The sequence below is a fragment of the Mytilus galloprovincialis genome, chromosome 1 (assembly GCF_965363235.1).
Source record: "Mytilus galloprovincialis chromosome 1, xbMytGall1.hap1.1, whole genome shotgun sequence".
In the NCBI taxonomy this organism is placed as follows: Eukaryota; Metazoa; Mollusca; class Bivalvia; order Mytilida; family Mytilidae; genus Mytilus; species Mytilus galloprovincialis.
Window position 1 is genome coordinate 105,820,125 of NC_134838.1, and position 8,275 is coordinate 105,828,399.

Genomic DNA, 8,275 nt, shown 5'->3' on the forward strand with positions numbered 1-8,275 from the left:
TTTCATTCAATTTGTAAATTCAAAATTAATTTAATATATTTCTGTGGAATATATTTGGATAATTTTTCTTTAATACAAATTAAAGAATATAGCGTGTTCGCCTAACGTTTGACAAAATCGATAAGATTAACGATTAAATACATAATACATGGAATAACATATCAGTTAACATTTAGTTGACCAAGCGTAACATTCAGTAAACAAAAATGAAAAACAACTCTATGACTAAGAGTAAACAAAGGTCTGAGCAGTGAAAGTAGTAAAATGTAGAAGCAGGTATGGATAGCCATGTGGTTTCGGGCTGGGACTTGATCACCCTAGTCGGCGCAGGTTGAAGTGATAAGTGAAGGAGGATTCACCTGAAGACGGAACCACGCATCATTTCAACAGGACGTATTAAGGTACTATAACACTTGACCATTGGATCTTTGTAATCTTTGAATACAGGTAAGTGTTCATAAATGATAATAAATCGAGTTGATAAATAATGTTAATGTAGACTATCAGATGTATATCAACAAATGAGTTTACCGTTGTCCATCATTTGGTGTGTCGATGGTAACGGATCAGTTGTTAACTCCCTATTTCCGAATATTTCGCTATCCGTTGTAAATCTCTCATAAATCGGAAATAAACTGACAACGCCATGACTAAAAAAGAAAATGACGAACAGACAAACAATAGTACAAAAAACACAAGATAAAAAATAAAGTATAATCAATACGAAACCCACCAAAACTGGAGGTGATCGCAGGTGCTCCAGAAGGGTATGTAAATACTGCTCTACGAGTGGCACCCGCCGTGTTGCTCATGTTAATACACACCCGATAATAAGTCTAATTTGGTAGGTCACATTCCTGAAAAGGTAACTAGAGTGTAATTACGATCCGAGGAACATATCCGCTATCATCTGTGAAATTCCATTACGGTCACCAACTCGTTGTAACTTCGGAATGCCATGATCGTCATATCCAAAAACAAAGTATGCGTTTTATCTGGTTCTTCTCATTTACTCCATTTTAGCATTTTATTTTGTGAAATTTTTATTTAATCTTTTAATTGTATAAACATTTTATTTTTAAAATATAATATACTGAGTGGTAGGATTGCCAAAGAGGCGACAATACTTTGACTAAATGTCAAAGATGGGAACAGTTGTTATAATTCAGGTAATGAAACTAACATAACAACACCAAAATATACCGTTTGGTTTTTCTAATATTATTCAGCGTTGTACTGATAGACTCTCTGAACTTTATTTCCATTTCATCTGGAGAATTGAAAGTAGATATTTGTTTCTTATATGAAACTATCGCTACCGAAAACTTTACAGCATCGATTGTTACCAGCCTGTTTGTCATGTTAATTTTGTTCTGAATCTGATAATTATTGTGTGTGGTCACAGGTTTATTGCTTCGTATTAATCTAAATATTACGTTATTTTAAGTTTTTACACGTCGAATCTACTGTCATTCCTTTAACACACGTAAAGGAGTATATACAATTATAGACATTATACATTTATTTATCGTGGCTGAGGGAGATATGAAGTTTTGTTCTTAAAAGAAGATTCATATTTCACGAGGGCTGTGCCCGAGGGAAATATGATTTTTCGAGGGTGAACAAATCTTCATATCTCTCGATGCTAAGGGAAATGAATGTTTTATTCCACTGCCCATGCCTTGTTTACTTTTTGGATATAAGATATTAATTTACATACGTTTGTTTTCTTATCCGCTTGATTAAATAACTTAACACAGTATCAACATTGTTAAACACTAGTCTACGGATAAAAAGTAAGTCTTTTTTTAACGCTGGAATAAATTTAAACACGGTAATGAATTTACTAATATTATTAAAAAAAACACCTTCAAAACTGTATGTAAATTAACCGCGCGTAACGTCATACTATGAGGTCCCGATCTACCAAGAAGTATTGTTCAGAGGGGAATATGACACTCAGAGGGGAATATGAAGTTTTGTTCGACGTCACGTGTTATAGTTTCAACCAATCAAATGTTTATTTCACTATCAAAATCAACATGCAGTGGAATAAAATTACAAATTATATTCTCAGATCATGTTTTATTATTTGACATACCTAAAACAAACATAATGTTGCTGATATACTGGTAAATTAAAATACCTTTGTTTTATTTTGCATATGATATGAACTGAATACGAATTCATTGTTTCAAAACTGCCATCATGACTTGTGTTTATTGTATCAGAATAACGATACATAAAAAAACTGTCAAGGTATTGTTCTATGATGCAGGAAAATATTATGAACCAAAAATATAGTCTTGTTATCAGCTTTAGTGTGGTAATTAATCAATTGTGAAGTGATTTTATTCGATTCGTGAAAGCCTTTCATATATGTTTATACAAATACTTCATCGGAGGTAATACATGACGTTTACTCTGACATTATTGAACGGTAAGTATATTAAAAAATGCGTCAGATACCAAAACGACAATCAAACTTATAACAAACTAGACTAACAAAACCATAGCAAAAACGAAAAACGACAAAAGGATAAACAATAGTATACAAATTACTATATACAAAAGTAAAGACTGAACAACAAAATTGGGAATGATCTAAGGTGCTCTGGAACAGTTATCATATCCTGTTTTACACGTGGTTCCGTCGTTTTACTCATGGTAAGAACACATTCGTTGATAAAAGAGGGGCGAAAGATACTAATGCGGCAGTCAAACTCGGATCGAAAACAAACTGACAACGCCATGGCTAAAAATGAAAAATACAAACAGACAAATAATAGTACATTGGACACAACATAGAAAACAAAAGACTGAACTCCGGCAAAAATTGGGGGTGAACACAGGCGCTCCGAAAGAGTAAGCAGAAGTTTTATTTGGTGATGTCACAATCAAGGAAACAAATATGTAATGTGGCTACGATAATCGTAATATATTTATTGTCATATGTGACAAGATACACTATAACTGTCATTTTTATCTGATGACAAGAGTCTGCTATGCGGGTGTTTTTGGTGAAAGAAGAGTCAAAGAAACTTTCACTACTGCAAGGCCAAGTATCACTTCCCACGATCAATAAGAACATAATTTGATCATCCAATATATTTAAAAAGTCGACATACTTGAAAAAAAAAGTAAAATCACAAAAATACTGAACTTAGAGGAAAATCAATTCGGAAAGTCCATAATCACATGGCAAAATCAAATAACCAAAACGAATTTATATTTGTTCGAAGAAATAAAAACACTAGACTCAACTTTATTTTACAAATGCTTTCAAAAATCATTAAAGATAAGAATGTCCAATGTAGATACAAAAAGTTGTGTTTGGATATGTCAAGAAGAGACGGAATACAAAAGGTATATACAAAACTAATAATTAATAAAGCTAGGTTTAACAAAAGAGTAATAAAAACCAAACCAAACAAAGAAAATTAAGAAGAATAGTCAACAATTCTACACAGAAAAACAAACCGTAACAACCTGAAATTCACAAAACTCGGGTACGGTGGGAGGTGTATCAAGTCCAGCAGGAGGGTCAACAGATCTTACTCCACAATGGACACTCGTCGTGGCACCCATAGAAAAATTAATGATAACACATTTTTTTTATTTATGCATCTTATAATAACGCATAGAAAATTGTTTTTGTTCAGCTCTGAGACTTAACATAAATATATAAACATCTGATGTATCAGATGTTTTGTGAAAATGCGCATAATTTGAATGTAATAACTTGAGACTTTAGAATCAATCCCGAGCGCAATAGATTGAAAAGTGTTTTGTTATTATAATAGTATTTTATCTGAATTAATAGCAAACACATGTTTTTTTAATTCTGTTATCGTTGCTCATTCATATTTACTTTAACATGCATAATTTTTACACACTACGAAACACATTTTCCTCTTTGTAAATGGAATTAAACAAGGCCAAGTCGAGGATGCATTGGTTTTCCTGTATTTTGTAACGGATGTTTTTATATAGTGTATTTCTCTGTCCTATATGTTCTTTATTTGTACTGTATTCCTGTCATGTAATGAAGTAATTGTAGTGTTATATTTAATATTGCCATACAAGCACGAGGTTTGACTGGCCACATAACCAGGTTAAGCCCATTTTTTTTTAATATAAAATGTCCTGTACCAAGTCAGGAAAATGGCAATTGTTATCTTATAGTTCGTTTTGTGTGTTAAAAGTTTAATAGCTTCCATGTAATTTGAGTTTGTGAGCGGTAACCCGTCAATAGTTCTTGCAGCATCATTAACAAGCTGGGATTTTAAATAACTAAATTTCTGTACGTCTGTGAGTGTTACATGGTAATGGACGGAAGATTCCAAAGAGTCCCCAGAATTTCTCCGTTAAACATGGGTAGTGTAAGTTTCGGCAAATGGTGATTTTGGTTGCTAGGTTGCTGAACGGGATACATTTGTGTTGTGTACGGAACAGAACTGTGTTGATTAATGTTTTCAAAAGTGTGAGAAGGTAATGCGTGATCATGCGGTGGGATATCATTATCAGTACATAATTTGTTTACGAATGTTTTCCGTAAATGTCGTATTTTGGTGTTCAAAAAGAATTTGTACTCATCTGCATTTAGAATTTCTTCCTCGATGTCCTCCTCCTTTAAAGAATTCATAATATCTTCGTCCAATGCACTAATAATTTTCTGTTTTTGAATTAATGTTTCTAAAAGTTCAGCACTTTCTTCATTGTCCAAGTTTGAATCATCTTCCGTTTTCCGTAAAAGTCTCTTTACTGCCCTTTTGTGACCAGCTCTGACTGCTTTTAGCTTGCTGTCCATCTTATCCTGGTCACGGCACCATAAATGTGTGGAATAAACTAAGTAAGTCGTATATGTACTTTGCGTATAATATTTACAATGGCGAAGCCCATACAAGGTGTAAGAAACGCCACAAACATGTGAACGTAAATACGGGAAACGTAACGTTATAACTTCGAACTATTCTCAACACGTTTCTGTGTGCGTTGCATTGTCGTTTTTTTACACTTCAGTGTTTCTGTTGTTTCGATGTTTTCTTTCTTATAGTTAATGTGTTTCCCTCGGTATTAGTTTGTAATTCGGATTTGTTTTCACTCAATCGATTTATGACTTTTGAACAGCGGTATATTGCTGTTGCCTTTAATTACCACATGCGTAATGAAATGTCTATAGTACTTTACAGTGTTCAAGACATTTGTTATTATAAAGTAATGAATTCTTTCTTAGGTCTTTTAATAGTGAGATTTGACATAAGTTGTTGCTTTCAATATCAAAGTTGCGGTACATACTTGACTTGAGCAAGTATAAGAAAAAACGTGCGTTTTTATTGTAGGATTTAACTGGGTTTATACTTTTAATATCTAATATGATTAATTTGATGTGATATAAACAGAAGCATTTCTTACTGAAGTCTAGCGGTCTCTTTGATAAATGACATAAAATCTGCACCTGACCGATACTATTATAGTTATCAAAGGTACCAGGATTATAATTTAGTACGCCAGACGCGCGTTTCGTCTACATAAGACTCATCAGTGACGCTCAAATCAAAATATTTATAAAGCCAAACAAGTTCAAAGTTGAAGAGCATTGAGGATCCAAAATTCCAAAAAGTTGTGCCAAATACGGCTAAGGTAATCTATGCCTGGGATAAGAAAATCCTTAGTTTTTCGAAAAATTCAAACTTTTGTAAACAGGAAATTTATAAAAATGACCACATTATTGATATTTATGTCATATTATAACTTTTCAAAATATTCATAAACATATTATTTTCAGAGCAACTATTTTAATGAAACCAAATCGCTGAATATATCTCATTATTCCGTGTGAAAAATAAATAATATGCCTTTTCTATAATAATAAAGCAAGAAAAAAGTTCTAGTTTAATTTACATACCGAATGACATGTTAAAATCCCGTTTTTAATGTTAAAGTTAATTTCAAAGACTTTCAAACAATTATCTTTTATCGCCATGTGCCTTTTAACTTCTTACGTAAAATAAACAACGGAGACGCAATTAAATGTGAAATATAGATTTAACAACAACTACTGACTATTAATGACAAGTTGTTTAATATTGCGGAAAAAAAAACATCGCACAAATTACACTTTTTTAATATAGATACATGTATATATGAGCAAACACGTTCATAATCTTTTATAATTGTGTGGCCTTACAAATGAAAATTCCCATATGTACATCCTATTACATGGATAATTTTAAGTCAAATACCATTTTTTCAGTTCAGATAGAATTCAAGTATGGAGAAGTGGTTTTTGCTTCTTACTTTATTACTCTTTTTCATGAATGAGTCCTCAGAAATGAAATGTAAACCAACAAGTTCTGATATTCTAGGACCATTCTATTATCCAGATCCGCCTAGACAGAGACTATTTTGTCAATACAAAAGAGAAACCGGCGCCAAGAAAAATGTACCTCTTCATGTGGTCGGAATAGTTTTTGCACAGGACTGCAAAACTCCTTTACGGAGAGTGAAAGTCGAAATGTGGCAAGCAAACCATGAGGGGAAATATAAAAATGAAACAAATTGTAGAGGATTTGTAAGAACAAACAAATATGGAATATATAAACTTAAAACAATTTATCCTGGAAAATATACAACAAGTGCAAATGCAGATGATTTTCGACCCGCTCATCTCCATTTTAAAATAAACGGCAACAATGGACATAAAAGTCTCGTAACTCAGATGTATTTTGCAGGTGATAAGCATCTTGGAGAGGTTGATTCATGTTATGGCTGTTCTTCACATAGAAAAGATTTGATCATAAAACCAAAGCGTGTGTGTAATCGCAAAAACTTATGTGTGGACGTAGCAGAATTTAATATCACTTTATCAAAGGGAAAAGGTTTACACGTTTCAAAGGCAATATTTGAAGAGGACAATTTAGTATGTTAAGTGAAATATCATTTGTCATGCCAGCCTACCATAAACTAAAACTTTCAAATACCGTATAATTTACTATCGATAGCAGTTTTAAAAACTATAAAAAAGTAGGACTTTACTTTGGTGCTTTTACGCAATCTGTGCTTTTATGTCCTGACTTTCCTAACATTTCAGTCATGCGCATTCTGCGTATGGTGTTAAAGAAACATTTGTAATCAGGAGATTTGTTCTAGAATTAAATAAAACAGCGAGGTACAGTTTATCGCATATTTCTGTGTGAAAACATGCGTGTAAATCTAAGGTTGTTTTTTTAAGATAGAAGAAGATACAATGTGTTACCAGAAATAAGAATTCTAGGAAATCAGGAAACAGCATGACAAAGAAGAAACTGGACAAGAACAATCTTCAAACTCGACGGAGAAAAATAAAGATTGATCAAAATGAACTCGAGAACTTGTAGTAAACTCAGTTGTTCCTGATTATTATAATTAGTTCCCCTAGTAGCAAAACAGACACATTCGGTGTTAACACAATCAAAAACGAAAGAATGCATTTTGGTTAGATGTGGCATTTACCCAGGGTTTTCTATAGCAAAGCCGTAATGTCAACCAAATCACGATGGCGTCTTCAAACTACAACTTAATTTTTAAGCTGAAATAATACAAACGTGGCAGTTATAACCAAACGTTTCGCGGTAGAAGGGATATACAACCAACAATTACTAGTAGCTTGTTCTCCCTAAAAGGCATGCTTTGAGAACAATTTTTATCTCCACAGTGATAAATAAAGTTTAAGAGTCATTAACTGTCAAATTCCTGTTCGTCTAATGAACTCAAATTCTCTGATTTGATTTATAACATACTAAAACGTAGATCCAAATAAAAAAAAAACCCAACAAAAACATGGAATCTTTTAAAATGAATATCGGCATTTCGTGTGTATTTTAGTCTAGACAATATCTAAATAACAATATACTTGACTACCTGCGGTCAGATAAGTCAGTTTACACATTAATATCAATATAAAAAGATAGTGAGCACGTGCAATTTGATTTTTCTAGGTATGTATTACTTCATATTATATGCCCCAAAAAATAGTTTTTACCTGTAAATGCATTTTTTGATGATCGAATCAGTCAACCAAATGGTTCACCCTGGTTTCACTTTCATAGTTGATATTCATTATCTTTATTTGCTGAACACGCCAAGTACATGCGTAGCTCATCTTTAGCTGAATGGCTTTACTGAAGGTCACATAAATACAGATTTAGCTTATTTTGATCAATTTGGGTAAAACTAAAGGCTTAGGTACAACAATATGATAGAGCAACCTAAAAAAAGGGTTGAACTATGGTGC

General features: G+C 32.7%; 1 long non-coding RNA gene across 1 annotated transcript; it reads left to right on the forward strand.

The window, feature by feature from the left end:
- The first annotated feature begins 708 nt into the window (after nucleotides 1-708).
- Nucleotides 709-7,719, forward strand: LOC143048916 (uncharacterized). The gene is made up of 2 exons (XR_012969938.1): nucleotides 709-1,169; nucleotides 6,369-7,719. It is a non-coding gene; the product is annotated as an uncharacterized LOC143048916 (long non-coding RNA).
- Nucleotides 7,720-8,275: the final 556 nt, after the last annotated feature.